The sequence below is a fragment of the Phragmites australis genome, chromosome 10 (genome assembly GCF_958298935.1).
Source record: "Phragmites australis chromosome 10, lpPhrAust1.1, whole genome shotgun sequence".
Lineage (NCBI taxonomy): Eukaryota > Viridiplantae > Streptophyta > Magnoliopsida > Poales > Poaceae > Phragmites > Phragmites australis.
The window spans coordinates 13,539,258-13,555,762 of record NC_084930.1 but is presented as its reverse complement, the minus strand read 5'-3'; the positions used below and the strand labels follow the sequence as shown (position 1 = coordinate 13,555,762).

The following is a 16,505-nucleotide window of genomic DNA, read 5'->3' as shown; positions in this document are numbered from 1 at the left end:
GTTGTAATATGAGAGTTTTTTCATGTGAATCGAGTTGTAATATGGGAGTCAGAAATAGTAGTATGACACATTTTAACATGGCTTACTTTCATCTCATAGTATGACATATAGAAGTATTCAGCTATGCAACTAAGGTATTCATACAAGCCTATTAACTCTCACTAGAAACTACACATGTTATACATATGAAATCAATAATATTATAATAGGAGAAAAAAAATTGTAAGCATGCACATGTATTATAGTACATGTGCCTGCACTCAAGCATTACACACAGCATCTCGCTGGCCATGTACTCCCTGAGGAAGATGGAGCACATGGAGTCACCCGTAGTGGCTTTGCTTGAGAACGAGGGTAGAATGGTAGTTGAGTTGAGCCCCACAGGAGATGAAGCCACTAACACAACCGAGGAGTAGGCTCGGGTGTCCTCAACTTCTCAACGGGAGTCATTGTAGCCACAACTTTTGCCATGCGTGTCGAGTCTGTAGGCTCGTGACCGCCCTCCACGCTGTGCTGCCATGCACGGGCTACTTTCACCCACCATCATCAAAAAATACATCTCTGAGATCACCCACCTTGTGCATCCTCCACTACAACCGAATCTCCTGATTTCGTGTTGCATCATGACAGGATTAGGTACGGCGTGGACGAGGATGCGGGGCATGAGGGACGATGGAGGGAGGGCATGATGCGGCACGGTGGGCTGGATCCCCGAGGGTGGTGCGAGGAGGAGGGGTGGCATAAGGGTACAAGGCGACATGGACAACGGGAAGGGGAGGTAGCAAAAGGAAGGCAATGTTGGAGGAGCGAGGGAAATGTGGAGATGGGTGTCAATGGGGAGGCATGACGTTTGGTGGGGGAGAAAAGGAAATGACCTGGACACGGAAGACATGCGACATGATTTATGGGACCTAGATTAGAGAAGATGAGTTTCCATATAAACCATAATTGGTGTTTGATGGGATACAACATTGGAGCAATGCATGCCGTTTGATCTAGGGTGTTGGATGACTGATATCTTAGAAGATCTTTTGGATCTTTTGGTGTTTGATCTAGGGTAATATTATGCAAACAAGAGAGTAAACTGTCATGTTCAACAAGTGAACTCCCAAAACGCTAATATTGTGCAAACAAGCAAGAGACCAAGCAATCGTGTTGAACTACTTCCCAAGACAAAAACCATACACATATGGTATTTGTTTAGAAGCATATTCATCACAAAGAAAAGTTGCAACATATCTATATTATAAAATAATTTCTCTACATAAATGCTTTAGAATTTCGAGTACACATGAGAGAAAGCATGGCTTGTTGAAAAAGAATAATGCATACCTACACATTTTTGTAATAGTTAGGGCATTACAAGAACGACATATTTATCAAGGAAAATTACAAACAAAAGTAAATTCTAGAACTAGGTATTTTTTAAAAAGAGAATTCTAGAGTTGGCATATTTGTTTATTAGAATGGTTAGAATGTTGACATTTAGTCATCCAGTGGTTATGCTAGGCTATATCTCCCCTTATTTGTCAAAAAATTGTAGGAGAGTTCTGGGCATAAGGTTTTACAAAACGTATAAAGAATATATATAAGAGCAACCCACCAGTAGGAAGAAAAGTTAAGTCCTCAAAGCAAGCTATAAGGAACCGTCCAAACAGTATTCTAATTAATCATCAGGAGGATCATTATTCATAATCACAATCTCAATGATTAACCATAATGCCATCCCGGTAGTCTCGGCATGTATTTTATGTCCAAGATCGGAACACATGCCTTTCCAACATGTACATCACAACATAGCTTAAGAAACAGCAAGCAATTAAAGTTATATTACAACATAGCTTAAGAAATAGCAAGCAATTAAAGTTATATTACAAATTCTTAAGCATGCAACCACTTGCAACAGTTTACACAAAGAGAAATTACGCAGCGAAAAAATAAAACCTTAACAACAAAAAAAGGAGAGTGGAACCATATGCCCTTAGGCTCCACCCCAAAAGCTACGCCTCACTAGAGTAGGATACACTACTCTTGCCCACCACCTGCATCGACTGGCACGAAGTAGCCAAACACCGTATCACCCTCACCAGCAGAACCTGAAAGCACAGGCATGAGTACGAAGGTACTCGTAAGACTTAATCTATATAGAGCACATATACGTAGCTCAACTCCAAGGATTATGTATTGAGCTGTTAGCAAGTGTAGGCTAGAAGGTTAAGTAAAACATATGCGATAAGCAACCTAGACACATATGTGTGAGCATCTATACTTAACTCCACAAACAACTACCTTTCTATCCTATAAACCACAACTTGACATGTATGTATAGTAACCATAGTATCTCATCAACAAAACACCAACCAAAATCATCACATCATAACCTTATCCCACATTCGTAAACTATACGACCGATACAAATGAAACAATAGCATGCTCATGACTGAGAGCGCGACAATTAGAATTATTCTTACACCATGTAGGGGGTACAACTTTACCCACACGACTCAAGGACCATTCAGCTTATGCTACTCACAAAAGTACACACAAGAGGTACTCGAGTCAACCTTTCTCATTCCCGGAACCACCCACTTGCAATGCCCCTATGGCACCGGGGTTACCGTAAGCATGTCCCGGACACCTCTGGCTCCCCGCCACATTGCTTCTCCTTTTCTTTTTCTCTTACGCATCATAGAACCACAAGGCAAGTGTCGACACGCCATAAGATAATTGACTTACCTTACCATTAGATTAGCATGTCATGAGTACGGTAAGTGCTAGAGCCAACTGTACCGACGAGCAGCCTTAAACGATGCAAGCGGTCTATGACACCCGGGCTCCTCTCCCGAACTACCCAGAGGACTCCTCCTGGGCAGAAGATACCCCTATCACCGCCCACATCTCGTCTCAATATCACATCTCAACCATTCATCTCAACCTCATCTTTGTATCTATGAACAGTGATTAAGCCCTAGGCTCGCGAACAACGGCATCACCGTCGCTCGATTTCTACCGAGGACCTAAGCATTGCTAAGCATTTCAAATAAACCTTGAAGCTAGACACCAATTATATCATCAAGGCTACAAGGATAATGATTCATCAATAAATCAAGGTAGAGATAATGCATCAACATAGGTTCTACCCATATTAGCCTGACACTGGACTCAACACATGCAAACATACTTAAAGTATAATTTATCAATTTTAGTGTCCATTTAGTTTGAACAAAGGGTACAGTATGCTTAGATGCTTGTCTTGCTTCTCCAAAGTTTGCCTGATACTTCCTGAACAGAACTCACAGAAGTGGTGTGCCTCGGTGTCACCCTCGACCACACTCGCATCTTGCTCCTGTTCTTCGTTCACTATTGAAGAACGCATGCAATGATGAGCACGAATGGCATACAATGACGGATGCTCCACAGTGCATGACAAGGTGGGGATGCAGCATTATGACATGAGTTTTAAAGCCTCAATTTTTTTCTTAATTTGGATTAATGTTAAGTATCTATTCATTTTCCTGGATTAATTAAGCTTTACACAAAGCTTAACCCTAAATAGGAATTTAATCATGTCTAACATGAGGGTTATTATTTTTAATGAATAGGGCATAATTTAACAAGATTAAAAAAATTTGGATTTACCAATTTTGGACTTGCCAATAATTATTTATGAGTTATTGACGATTAAACATATTTCATTAATTAAAGAAATTTAATTATATATTTCATAACTTCTAGTATTTTTCATGTGTAGAGTATGATAATACAAGACCAACAAAACTGGTTTCATAATTCTTGGAGCTATATACAATTTTCTATGTATTTTAGAAGGTTTCAGCCGATTTAATATTGAACAAATATTCTATTTTGTATTTTCTGGAATTTCCTGATTATTAATATGCCCGCAATACTCTTTGCACACCCGACTGGCTAGCCATTGAGGCTGACAGTGGGCCTGGGTGGGTTGACCCAGGTCAAAATCGGCTTGGAGCCATGGCACACCCAGCATGGCCGGTCGACGGCTCGATCGGTGTTCACCGGTAGTGAGCGGTTGTGCTATCGGGCTGGCCGTGGACTCCAACACAACTAGTGCGCGATGACGAACCCGACTGGACAAGGCTCAGCCAGTGGGCTGATCAAAGCATGGCCGGCGGTGAGAGGCCACAGGCGGTGGCGCTCGGTCGCCGTGGAAACCCGGGCCGACGACAGGCAAACTTAAAACAACCGCGTGCAAAAGCAAGGAAACTGCATGGGGAATCTCACCACAAGATTGATTTGTGAGGAGGAGCTCGAATGCAGCAGCTCGATGGTGGACGACGGGAGGAAGCCACCGGAGATGAAGAAGATGGTGGCGGCGCACTCGAATCCAGCCGGAAGAACATCGGGGATCACATGGAGATGGTGGGGATGACCTTGGTTGGCTCTACTCCGGGCTCCAAGGGGCTTGGCTGGATGGGCTCGCGCTCGACGGTGCATGATTTGGGTGGCGGTCATGTTGTGGCGCTCTGCTCTGCTGCCTGGCCGGAAGAGAGAGAGAGAGAGAGAGCAAAGAGAGCAATGAGAGGGAGAGAGGGAGCAGAGGGCAAGGGGCAAGGGATAAGGGTGGCCTCGATGCCGTGCTCGACTCGATCGGCGATGTGGCTGGCCTCCAAAGTCAAGGAAATCGGCGGTCGCCCCTGAGCAAAGCTCGACGAGTGAGAGGAGCTGAGAGGCAGAGAGAGGGATGACAGGTGGGCTGATGAACAGTGACCGACTAAAGAAAAATACCATCTCCACTTGTTCTGTTCAAAATAATATCTTCCCGTGGTCCAAAAATCATGGGACAAATTTTTTATGAAACTACAATTCATGTGTAATCCATTTTAACTAGTTTGACAAATAATAGCTGAGCCAATTTCAAACTAAAATTCCCCAAACATGCAACCTTTTCTAACTTGTGGTAAGTTTTATGCCTTCAAAACCATCTCCAAAAATTTAGGAAAATTCATTTATATTTTTTATATTGCATGGACTAATTTTTAAAATTGTTTCCAACCCTATGTCGTATGGCAAAATTGTGAGTTGCTTAACAATGCACCAATTAACATTGATTTTTGCAATTTATGTTTAATTGAAAAAGCATGTTCATAATTCACCAAAATAATTAAGCATAATGCCAATAATGTTTATGATACTTAATGACATGCTTAATCCACTTGGGCTATTACACAAGCCAACATGGGCCATAGCTGCCCTCCTCCCTCCCCCTTGCCTATGAACTGTTTGAACATTAAAAGAATAGCTATCCACTCTTATGAAACTCATTGCTTTCAAGTGTTGTCCTCTGCTTGCTTTTTGAGTAAGCTCTGCCATTGGTGAGTCACAATAGAAAAAATACAACCAAATAGAAGCTAAGCTAGAGATTCAAGCCAAGAAGACCTAGTAGAGGAGTTCACTCTAAACATATGTAGAGCTACTTCTTTGAATTGCTTCAACCAAAAATAGAAGTGCTAAAATTTTTTAAAAACTTTTGCACTAATGATCTTTCAAATGCACTAGTCAGCAATGTTGAATTTCTTATGAGAAAGTACATATATCATACTCATTTTTATAGCATAAAAATAATCATATATGTATCTCCTCATTTATAACAGATTGAAATACCTAACAAATAGATATTTGGATATTTTTTTATACCATCTCAAGACATTTTGCTAATGATCAAATAATTAGTTGAGATGAAACTTCACATATTGGTATTTTAACATTGAGTGATTAAACATAAAAAGATGGTAGGATTTTGTATAGCCTAACCTAATAGTTTTAGACTTTTTGTTCATCCTTCAACCATCTCTCTATCATCATTGTCAAAATCTAAAAAAGAGTTGCAATAGGTAAAAAAACAGAAAATTGCAATAATGGTCGTATACAACTCTTGTACTCGTTAAAATGTGAGGGTATGATGGTAATAAATAGTTCTTTTACATGAAATATTATAATTTAATTGAACATTTATTTCTGGGATTGCCATGACCATGCATACCTGATGCTCTGGATGAAAATATCAGTTCCTTCTTTGAAAGCAAATTAATGAAACTATTAGATCATTTAGCACATTCAATTCAACAAATAAGAACAACCTTCGCTCATACTGCTACATTGGGTTAACTTACCCAAATTCATAGTAGCTTCTTCAATCTTGAATTTATTCATAGTAGCTTCTTCAATCTTGAATTTTGTTATCCCATCTCTTGTGTTCTTAGTGTCGAAAGTATGAAATCTGTATTAAGTCCCAAAAGAAGAGGCATGAAAGTACCCGTTGAGTGGATTTTTTAAGTATGGTTAAATTTGATCGAGTTGGTTATGGCTCCACACTTTACAAGTTGCAAGATGGCATCTCATGGAGGCATGGACAATGGTTGGAGACACCAACGCACAACATTGCCGCAGCTCATGCTACATTTTTCCTTCACTTCTCTCTCATCTTTCATGCCGCTGCTGAGCTCGTGTTGCCTCCACCAGAAATATGCCGCCTTCGGATGTGATCATGGCAGGTGGATTAGCCTAACCCTAATTCCAAATCCTATTGATTTTGCCTTGATTCAAGTCTAATATTCTCATAAAGGAATCAATGGTTTGGAAGTTGGGTTGAAACTTCTTTATTTGAGCTAAAAAATATTGGTTTAAGTTGAAAACTTTCTAAATTGTTGAAACATTTGAGCCGAAACTTTCCAAACCTAGCTGAAGCGTTGAATATTTTAGTTGCATAGTTCAAAATTTTTGTAATAGGCAGAGGACGAATGGATCGAGGAAGAAAGATGAATGAAGCTGGGTTGAAACTTCTTTATACGAGCTAAAAAATAATGGTTTGAGCTAAAAAATTTCTAAATTGTTGAAACATTTGGGCTGAAACTTTCCAAACCTTGCTGAAGTGGTAAACATTTTAGTTGGATAGTTCAAAGTTTTTGTAATAGGCAGAGGGCGAATGGATCGAGGAAGAAAGCCCGGTCGATGGGGATGCGTTTCCAAACGTCGAGCGCAAGCCGTTCGACCACACCGACCACCTGCTCGTCCAAAAACCCCAACCCCGGCACGCCCCCCCCCCCCCCCGGTGCCATGCCGCCGCGCGCGGCGCCCCGCCGCCTCCTCCCCACCCACCTCCACCACCCCGTCGCTCGCCACGATCCGCATCCGCGGCCGCCTCCACCAGCAGGCGACGGCCCCCTCCCTGACCTATACTCCCTCCTCGTCCACGACCCCATCGACCTCCTCTGCTCCTTCTGGCGCGGCGCGTTCGCGCATCTTTTCCCCTCCCCCTTCCCTAACCTCTCCGGCTATGCCTTCTGCCTTGATCTCTGGCTCCCCTCCTACCAGCATCCCTGCGCCCACGCCACGGGCACCTTCCCGCCGCGCCGCGCCGTCCCGCTCCCCACCCTCCACTCCCTCCTCCGCCTCCGCTCCGGCGCCCTCCGCCGCCACCCCGCTTTCCCCTGGGGCGCTTCCACCAACCTCCTCCTCCACTCCCCCGCTGACCCGCCCTCCACCGTCCCCGTCTCCCGCCGCAAGCTCGCCGCCCGATTCGCCGACGCGCCGCCCCCGTTCCAGGACCGCGTCGTACAGGAGCTGCTGCTGCTCCTCCTCGAGCCCGTCTTCGAGCCGCGCTTCTCCCCAAAGTCCCACTCGTTCCGCCCGGACGCGGGCCCCACACCGCCATCCGGTCCGTCCGCTCCCGCTTCGCCGCCTACCTCTGGTTCGTCTCCGCCGACCTCACCGCGGTGGTTGACGGGCTCTCGCCGGACACCATCCTGTCATGTGTCCAGAAGGCCGTCACCGACCGCAAGGTGCTATCGTTGCTCAAGTCAGCGCTCAATGCCCCTGTCCGGCCTGGGTCTGTGCCGCCACCTGAGAAATACCTTGATGGGCTGGCCAAGAAGAGGCTGAAAAGGAAGGTGCTTAGGAAGAGCATGAAGAAGAAGGTGCTTAACGAAAATGAGCTGAAGCCTGATCCATATTGGTTGAGGCTGTTCTTTGGGTTTGCGCCAGAACAGACGTGCCATGTGCCGAATTATGGGCATTGTGGGATAATTAGTCCTTTGCTTACCAATTTGTGCCTTAACGAGTTGGATTGGTGGACGGAGGAGAGGACTAATGAGTACTTTTGCCTGTCCAAGCATGATACGATTTGGAAGGAGGCAGGTGATGAGGGATGCCACAATCCTGCTTGGCCTGAGTTTGTCCCATCGTGTGGGAAGGAAAAGATAAGCAAGATGGACTACATTAGATATTGGCTCCCATGTCTTGATTGGGATCAGGGGCCCAAGGGAGGATGCAGTTGAGATAAGGAGACAACTGATGGAGTTTTGTGAGAGAACATTTGGTTTGAGGCCTGAGAATTCAATGGTGGAAATTGAGCACATCACAAGGGGGATTGAATTCTTGGATCATGTGATCACGCGCCGTGTCTACCCGACCTTGCGATATACTCCCAGTGGGGCAAATGTTGTGAGCGAGAAGGGTGTTGGAACATTTTTGTCTGTAACAGCAAGCCCGCAGAGGTGCATAAGGCATTTCAGGAAGCTTGAGCTTGTAAAATGGGACAGGGTTCCTGAGCCATTGCCGTGTTCACCAGTGCTGTACTCTGGCCATGGTCTCTGATCGGTACAGGTATGCAGACAACCGGAAGAAGATTGTAGGATTCTGTGCATATGTCATAAGGAGTTCATTGGCAAAGCTTTACACGGCAAGGTATAAACTCAAGTCTCGAGCTAAGGTTTATAAGATTGCATCACATGACCTTAGTCGCCCATTGAGAGAGAGCACAAGGAATGATGCGCCAGGATACTCTGATCTCTTGAGAATGGGACTTGTTGATTTTATTCAGGGTGTACAATTTGCACGCATGTCATCGATTCCATCTTGCGACTACACACCTTTCCCTAGAAACTGGGTACCTCACCATGAACTTGTATTGCAAGGGTATATTAAGCTGCAAGATCCAAAGTTCTTTTGTGAACTTGACAATACTATCAAACGGCAGGAAATAAGTTCACCGCAGGATGATGTATCAAGGATGGTGTGGTATTATAAAGTCTATGGTGTTTATGATGACAAGAGGCCAACAAGAGTCAAGGAATTGGGAAATGGTGAAGTTGCCAATGAGGACAATCAACTTCTGTTGGAGACAGTCCGGACTCTATGCCCCATGCCTCTGATTGTTAATAGAATACTGTGGTGATATTTCAATAGCACATCAGGCATATTTTTCTGTTATGAATCAACTTCTGTTCGATGAATGTCCCTATACTCATTATTTGTTGAGATAAGGATGGGTGGTACATAAACAACATATCAGGTAAAGAAATGTACTATTAACCATCTATTCTGCCGTGCAGGAGTATAAGTTTAAATGTGTATAACATTATCGCCTTGTCTCAAGGTAAACTCATCTATTCTCATGATGAGGTATGCCATACTAATTTGCCATGTTGTTTTCATTTGTTTTGCTTCATAAGTCGGTGTTAATACAACAGTGGAACACTGATGTTTCCCAGTTCTCAACAGAATTGTAACAAAGGTATACAGTCAAAAATTCTATTTGCTTTTAAATTTATGGAAGACTTAGTTTGCTTGAAGGCTTTTCCACTTAATTACGCCACTTTATCCTGTCTTGTTAAGCTTCTAGATGCCACTTATTCAAGCCTTATGCTAGTATAATTTGCCCAATATGGTAACATTATCAGTTTACCTTGTTTTGGGAGGCTATGACTTAGTGCGTGTATGCAATGGAGTAAAAAATTCCTGCAAGGGATTTTTTTCGTAACCTCTTTGGAATGAGCTTGTTTATAGAATTTATATAAAAAATGGAAAAAAGGCAGTCTAGGCTTGTGGCAGTTTTTCTTTGAGTTGTTCAGAGCAAACTACACAAACATTAGTAGTCTAGGTTCTCTCCGCAGCCAACCTGAGTAATCTAGGTTCTCTCCTAGTTCCTGTGTAGGTCGCTCCTGTCTGTGGCGCAGTTGTTTCAAGCGTGTTTGGTGTGTGTGTGTGTGTGTGAAAAACTACACAAACATTACTGTGTATTTTTATTCTTGTCGTATTCCGCTAGACATGACATTTAATTTGTGCACTTATACTAGAAGGGGGTTTTGTTGTTCTTCCACTTCTGTGGGGGTTTACGTTAGGGAAGTTGGAGAAGGACCAATTAATTGTGAGCAGAAGCGTGGAATTCCTTGCAGAGACAAGGTCAACCGCGTCCTTGCAGGTTGCTGCAGAGAAAGCCTTTTGCAAACTTTCTGTGCTAGCAAGCATGGTTTGCCGGCAATTCCGCTTGGATTACCACTAGTTTGAATGTTCCAATCTGGTAAGGTTGTCTAATGCATGTAGCAGTGCTGAAATGTTGGGACTGATATGTTCTAGAGAGGAAGGAAGCAAAGCGAGTCTTATAAGTTTAATGACTATTGGAGTCTAGTTTCTGGATTTTGGCACCATCATTTGTTGGAAAAGAAATCTGTAGTGAACTGGGTCAATAATTGTTTTACGAACTTGATGGGTTTTACTGATAGCTGCTGAAGCATGCGGGAACTGGTTCCATCGTAGATCACAATTACAACTTTGCTGGCCAGTCCTACTCATTTTAGGGCAGACAACTCAGTTGGCAATGCTCAAACATTGTTGAAGGCATAGTTGATTTTAACATGCTGCGAAAATTTGATTAGGACCACTTTATTCAGGAACCATGAATTCAGACCTGCTCATATGAATTTGAGACACAATACTGAATACTTAGTAGTTTCAAATATAGTATCTGATATGGTGTTGCTTTGTGATTATTTCTCTGAATTTTGAATGGAACTTTACACTCAGAATTACATGCAATTTATCATCGTTAAATGCTCATATTCTTCTATACTTTTTGACATTGGTCAAAATTTAATGTTTCTGACATGAACAAAAGTCTGAACTCTAGGTTGCATGCAATATATTTGTTAAAATTTGGTAATTATAATTTTGCCAAAGTATTTTTCAAGGAAAAATATGCCTTTAATTTTGTTCTGGCCAGTTTGAAATATAAAAAAGGACATTGTTCGCCAAAATTTGAATACGTACATTCTAGGGTGTCACTCCTTTTGCTGGAGGGAGTATTTGATATTGGATAACTTGAACTTCAGTTGTATGATGTATTTGGTCTATTTTTCATTGTCTTGTAACATAAGATATACAAATTATTTGATTTTGTAAAGCAATTTGGATGAATGAGGATGAACTGGCTACTCTTCCAGAGGATGAACTGAGATGATGTTATTTTCTTTCCTTTTGAAATGCAGGTAGGGGATGCAATATGGGCTGAGTTCAATGAGAATGAAGACCATATTGTGCCTTAACCTAAGGGTGCAGAAGATGGTACATTAGTTAGTTTTGGAGATTTCAAGAACAATGATGAAGAGACAGCTACTATTGCAGGCATCACTGAATGTTCTGCAGGTGCCGAGACTGAACTTCAAGGGTTGGAAAAGCAGCCTGCAAATCAGACGAGTGTGTTTTCAGCTACACGACTTGACATGGAATCCTGGCCCAACCTACCTTCTTTGAACCCTACGCTTTATAGAAACTACATCATTGATAATATAGCATCCACATATCTGGATTTCAGTGCTGAGCCAAGTTTAGAGAAAGTGACAGGAAATACTACAGGTTCGTTTCTTCCTTTGGCACGCTGTGTTGCCAAATGTGGATTGTATTTCTTGTATTTATTTTTGTTTTGAAAACTTCTTGTCTGATAATTATGTTGGTGCCTCATGAAAAATCATGCATTTATGAAAAGAAGATTCTGAGGAAATTATATAGCTTTTGTTACCCTGCGTACAGTGCAACTGGATGGTGAACCTGAAGTGTTTGGTAACGATCATGAAGAAAAGAGTAACAGCTTCCTTGACTGCGACTGGAGTAATATTGGGGACTGATGATTTTGACCGCCTATTAGGTAACATTGGAAATTCAAACTTCTTTTACTCAGAAATGACAGGGGTTCTTTCTTTTTAAGAGGAAAGCTTGACTGGTGAGTGACATTATACTATTTGGGTGTTTGCATAATGAACTCCTACAAAGTGATTGAGCCTTGTTTTGTCATGTTTACCAGTTGGAAGCTCTTAGTGACATCATTGATGATTTCATGCTGATTTTGATATTTGGGGTCCCCACATAACCAAGTGGGTAGAAATTGGTGGGTACAAAATGTACAATAATGTAGATATAGGGAATATTATTTTATGTCCGCTTGTGTATATTGATAATTCGTAATCATGTATGTTTTTGCATCTTGTATGTAGTTTATGGCTGTGAAGTGAATGCAATCTCTTGAAGTACATGCATAGCTATTCCTGTTAGAAAGTGCCAACATTCGGGCTAAGAATTCTAGTAATCATGCCAGCACGCCTGCCTCCCACGCGCCGCCCGCACGCCAACCGCCACCCGTGATGCCCTCCCAACTGCAGCGATGGCGAGTTCCTCTCTAGCTCTCCCCCTTTTCAGGTTAATTGGTTAACAAAATTGGCTGGTGGTTATGATTCATATGGAGTGGAAACAATTTTGTATGTTGTGAAGACGACAAAGCAAATTAATGTTGATATTGTATAATTTGAACTACCTTTTATCATCTCATATGCAAATTACTGATGAGTTAAATCTAGGCATATGTTCTGGTTCGATAGAAAATGTCGGGAATAGTAGCCTCTGAGTGATTCAGATAATATAAACATGTATTGCAAGCTTATTACTGTTTTAAAAAAGTAAAATGCATCCGCCTATTGGGTTTCCTGGGAAAATAACGTATCCCTGTATTCGTATCAGCCCAATACTAGAGATGGTAATTGAGCCTGTGGGTTCGGGTACCCGCAGGTTCGGGTACCCGTAGATTCTGCGTCTGATGGGTCCGGGTTCAGGTGTAATTTTCTGCCCACGGGTTTGATGGGTCGGGTCAGGCTCGGGTTTCTAAATTCACCCGCAGGTCGGGTCGCGTGCCTGTGAACTCTTGTACTAGTCATTCAATCTCCAGTTCTCCACTCTCATTCGGCCCATTCGTCGTCCTCTCAGCCCACTCAATCCGTGTAGATCTAGGGAAGGGTCTTCCCTAATTCCTGATCCCCAATTACTGAAGCTACGGGAAGACGATGAGACCTCCCCGAGAGAAGGAGCTAGCTAGCGGTGAGTGAGCGACTGAACTCGCAGTGCTCCCTAGAGGTAGTAGCGGTGCTCACGAAGTTGCCCCTGCCGCAGCATTCGGGTGCGGAGCACGACATTAGGTGTGGTTGTGGGAGCTCGAATGAGGGCGTCGTGTCAGGAGCTGGACTGTTGGGGCCTCGGGAGTGGCGTCAGAGTAGGAGTTTGGAGGCATTGTTGTGGATCCGCATGGCGGTGACATCACCGCGACGAGAGGGATCTGGCTGGAGGTCCATGCATGAGTGCTGAACTGGTGGGTTTGGATTCTTGGGTCAGTTTTCTTAGCTTGCTTTGACCAGCTAGCCTGTTTTAGCCAATCTAGCAAATCGATTGTTTGTTTTACTATAGGAGCGGTTGCCACAATATTCCTCGGCGTGGCTCACTTGCACTCGTGGGAGAGCGGATTTGGCTCTCTGCATGAGGCAAGCTTTTTCCTGTTTGTTGGGGTTTTTTTCCCTTGAAGACGAAATGTGTTTTATAACTGAAAAGAAGACTCACTGATAGGATCAATCTGATTCTCCTTAGTTCTTTAAGTTTACTTAGATAAATTATTTGCAGACGCTATTATGTTCATTGCCCTGTTTTGTTGCTACATTTTTCCTTTTGGGATGCGGGGGTGTTGAAGTATAAGTGAATTACTCATCCTTTTCACATAGCTTAGTCTTTTGGGTAAATTGGTTAGTGCATCCAGCTCAATATGGTATCAGAGCTAGAGGTCTCGAGTTCGAGTTCTAGCGGGCACAATTAAACAAAAAATTGCAGCCTACTCCTATTTTAACGAGTCTGAGACGGAGCCTCACGTGAGGTGAGTGTTGAAGTATAAGTGAATTGTCCATTTTTTTCCATCCGTTTAAGCTTTTAAGTGAGTTGGTTGGTGCATGCGCCTCGATAGAGGAGCATCGCCCATCCTTGCTAAGTTGCTATTGCTAGTTTGCTATCAGATTAGAGGTTGAGAAGCATTTTTCATACGATTGAACCCTTATGTCAGCTAATATTTGTACTGGAGGCCCCTTGCAATTATTCAGTTCAAGGATTTTGTCCCTGTGCATGCTCGTAGACAGCGACCACTTTCGTAGGCTTATCGTGTGCTGGTTTTCTTTTTCTTTTTCATATATATCTTCTGTGACACACCAGGCCGTTGTTTCTTTTTTCCTTCTTCACTTGCGTCATGGCTTTGTTTTTGTATTCTGTCTCTCGTGCTCTGTGTATCTCAGTTGGCAACATCCTTGTGTTGATCAAGGTGCTGTGGTTGAGTAGTTTTCTTTTCTTTTTATTTCTTTTGCGAAGGGTTCAGTTCAGTCCTTCTCAGTACAATACTGTTGTGAATAAAGTTGCATATGCTCTGAAGAATATAATATATTCCCGATGCCAGAAGAAGGGCCTCATCTTTTCTCCTTTTGATGATTGTGCTAGATTCTCCAGATGGGCCAGTTTGGTCCATTGGGATTATGATGATATATGTCCTGCAACCAGATCGTGGTGAATAAGAAAAAAGAATAGAAAGGTAATCTTGAACGTCCTTTTTTTCGTTGATGGAGATTGGAAGAATTATTTCCATTGTGAAAATATATGGTGCTTTGTTGAAACTTTCTCTTGAGAATTCAGGTCAGAGGCATCGATCATGAATTCTTTCTTCCTACGTTCATCGCTTGCAATTAGTAGATGGTAGTGCTTATCTGGAAAAATGTAACAGTGGTAGCACGTCATCAGTGTATGCTAGTACAGTATACTAGCAGCATAAGCCCTTTTATTCTTCTTTCGAGTAGATAATAAGCCTTTTCTGTTTCAGTTCTCCCAAGTCATTGACCAAAGTTATTGTACCACTATTACGGATTCATGAAGAGGGTACGCTCCAGTTTTTTTTTCTGCTACGTTCATGTCTCGTTGACGTTTTGCGCTAGAAATTTTATGCTAATTTTTTGGAAAGGAGCTTGTCTTTTTCCTCTAGAAAAGAAACAAAAGAAAGTATATCTTCGTGCACAATTTCGCGCATGCCTTTATCTGAACTCACGTGCGTCAGCACTTAGCGGCCCGAGACGTTGAGATCCGTTGCAGCGCCTGATTTATAAAATCCTCCGTGCGGCTGGATCACACGTGATGCCATCAAGCCTGAGCAGCATGGGACAAACAAAGTGTCTTAAGATATATTTGTTGTTGTTATGGTGAAAATTTACGTCCAGATTAAATAGGATAAATTGTAGATAATTATCTATTTTGTGTTTCATAATTGTGCACATTATGCATCTGTCTATTTTTTAAAACCTCAATAATTTAGGCCCCGTTTGGTTGCAAGAAACGTTTCAGATTCTCTGGTGATTCTCTAGAATCCCTGCCAAACGCACCAAAACGTGAAACGTTTCACCTTGAATCACCTGAAACGTTTCTCATTTTTAACACTACGAGGAGAATCACCCAAAATGGTGTTTCACCCGTTTCGAGAATCACTCAGGTCATTTTTCTTCAAGAATCCGAATCCAGAATCCCTGTCAAACGTTTTCAGAAAATTGAGGGTGATTCACCAGAGAAACGTTTTCAGGAAGAATCTGAAACCGAAACGTTTCTGAGAGAATCTGGAGCCATGCCAAACGAGCCCTTAGTAAACACTTCATAAAAATCGTCCGATTTTAGTAAATGTTCAATACGTTTCGCATAACCTGAGCTTCCAAATCTTGTGATACAAGACAAAGTATGCCGAAAATTGCCTTATGCGTAGGCCAATAAGAGTTAATGACACCATAAATGTTATCATTTGGATCATAATAAAATGCAATGTATGTCATATGTGTCTAAGTGTCTAATGCTATATGATGCACTGTATCAGCAAACCTAGGGATTTGTTTGGCAGATTAACTCTGAGAGTAGAATAAATGAGAGCTCTATTAAACGACAGTTTACAGTTTTTAATTTTCAGAGTGATTCACTTAAATGAATCAGATGCACTAAGAGCTGAAAAAATTAAATTATCCTAATTCACTTCCTCATATAATCACTTTTTTTCGTAAAATTTACTCTAGATAATCAGTAGAGTATTACTCTCATCTATATAATCACTTTTTTTTATAAAAAATTTCATCTAAAATTTTTAGATCATGATAAGCTTTATCAAACAGCTAAACCTATAAACCAGATCTTACCTTACACAGCAGTCAAACACACTTTCTAGTTCAGTCTCTAGTCCCTACCTACCTGAGAACTCCATCGTCCGGTGCAGCCCACCTGTCGTTCAAATCGACGAACCGTTTCACTATGCTTCCCGTTCCACCGTGCAAACCGGTCAAGCACTCAAGCCACGAGAAAAATCTCGGAGCTCGCTC

At 42.3% G+C, this 16,505-nt stretch overlaps 1 pseudogene; it reads left to right on the top strand.

The window, feature by feature from the left end:
- Nucleotides 1-7,086: 7,086 nt before the first annotated feature.
- LOC133883637 (nuclear intron maturase 1, mitochondrial-like) lies at nt 7,087-12,296 on the top strand (annotated as a pseudogene).
- The last annotated feature ends 4,209 nt before the right edge of the window (nt 12,297-16,505 follow it).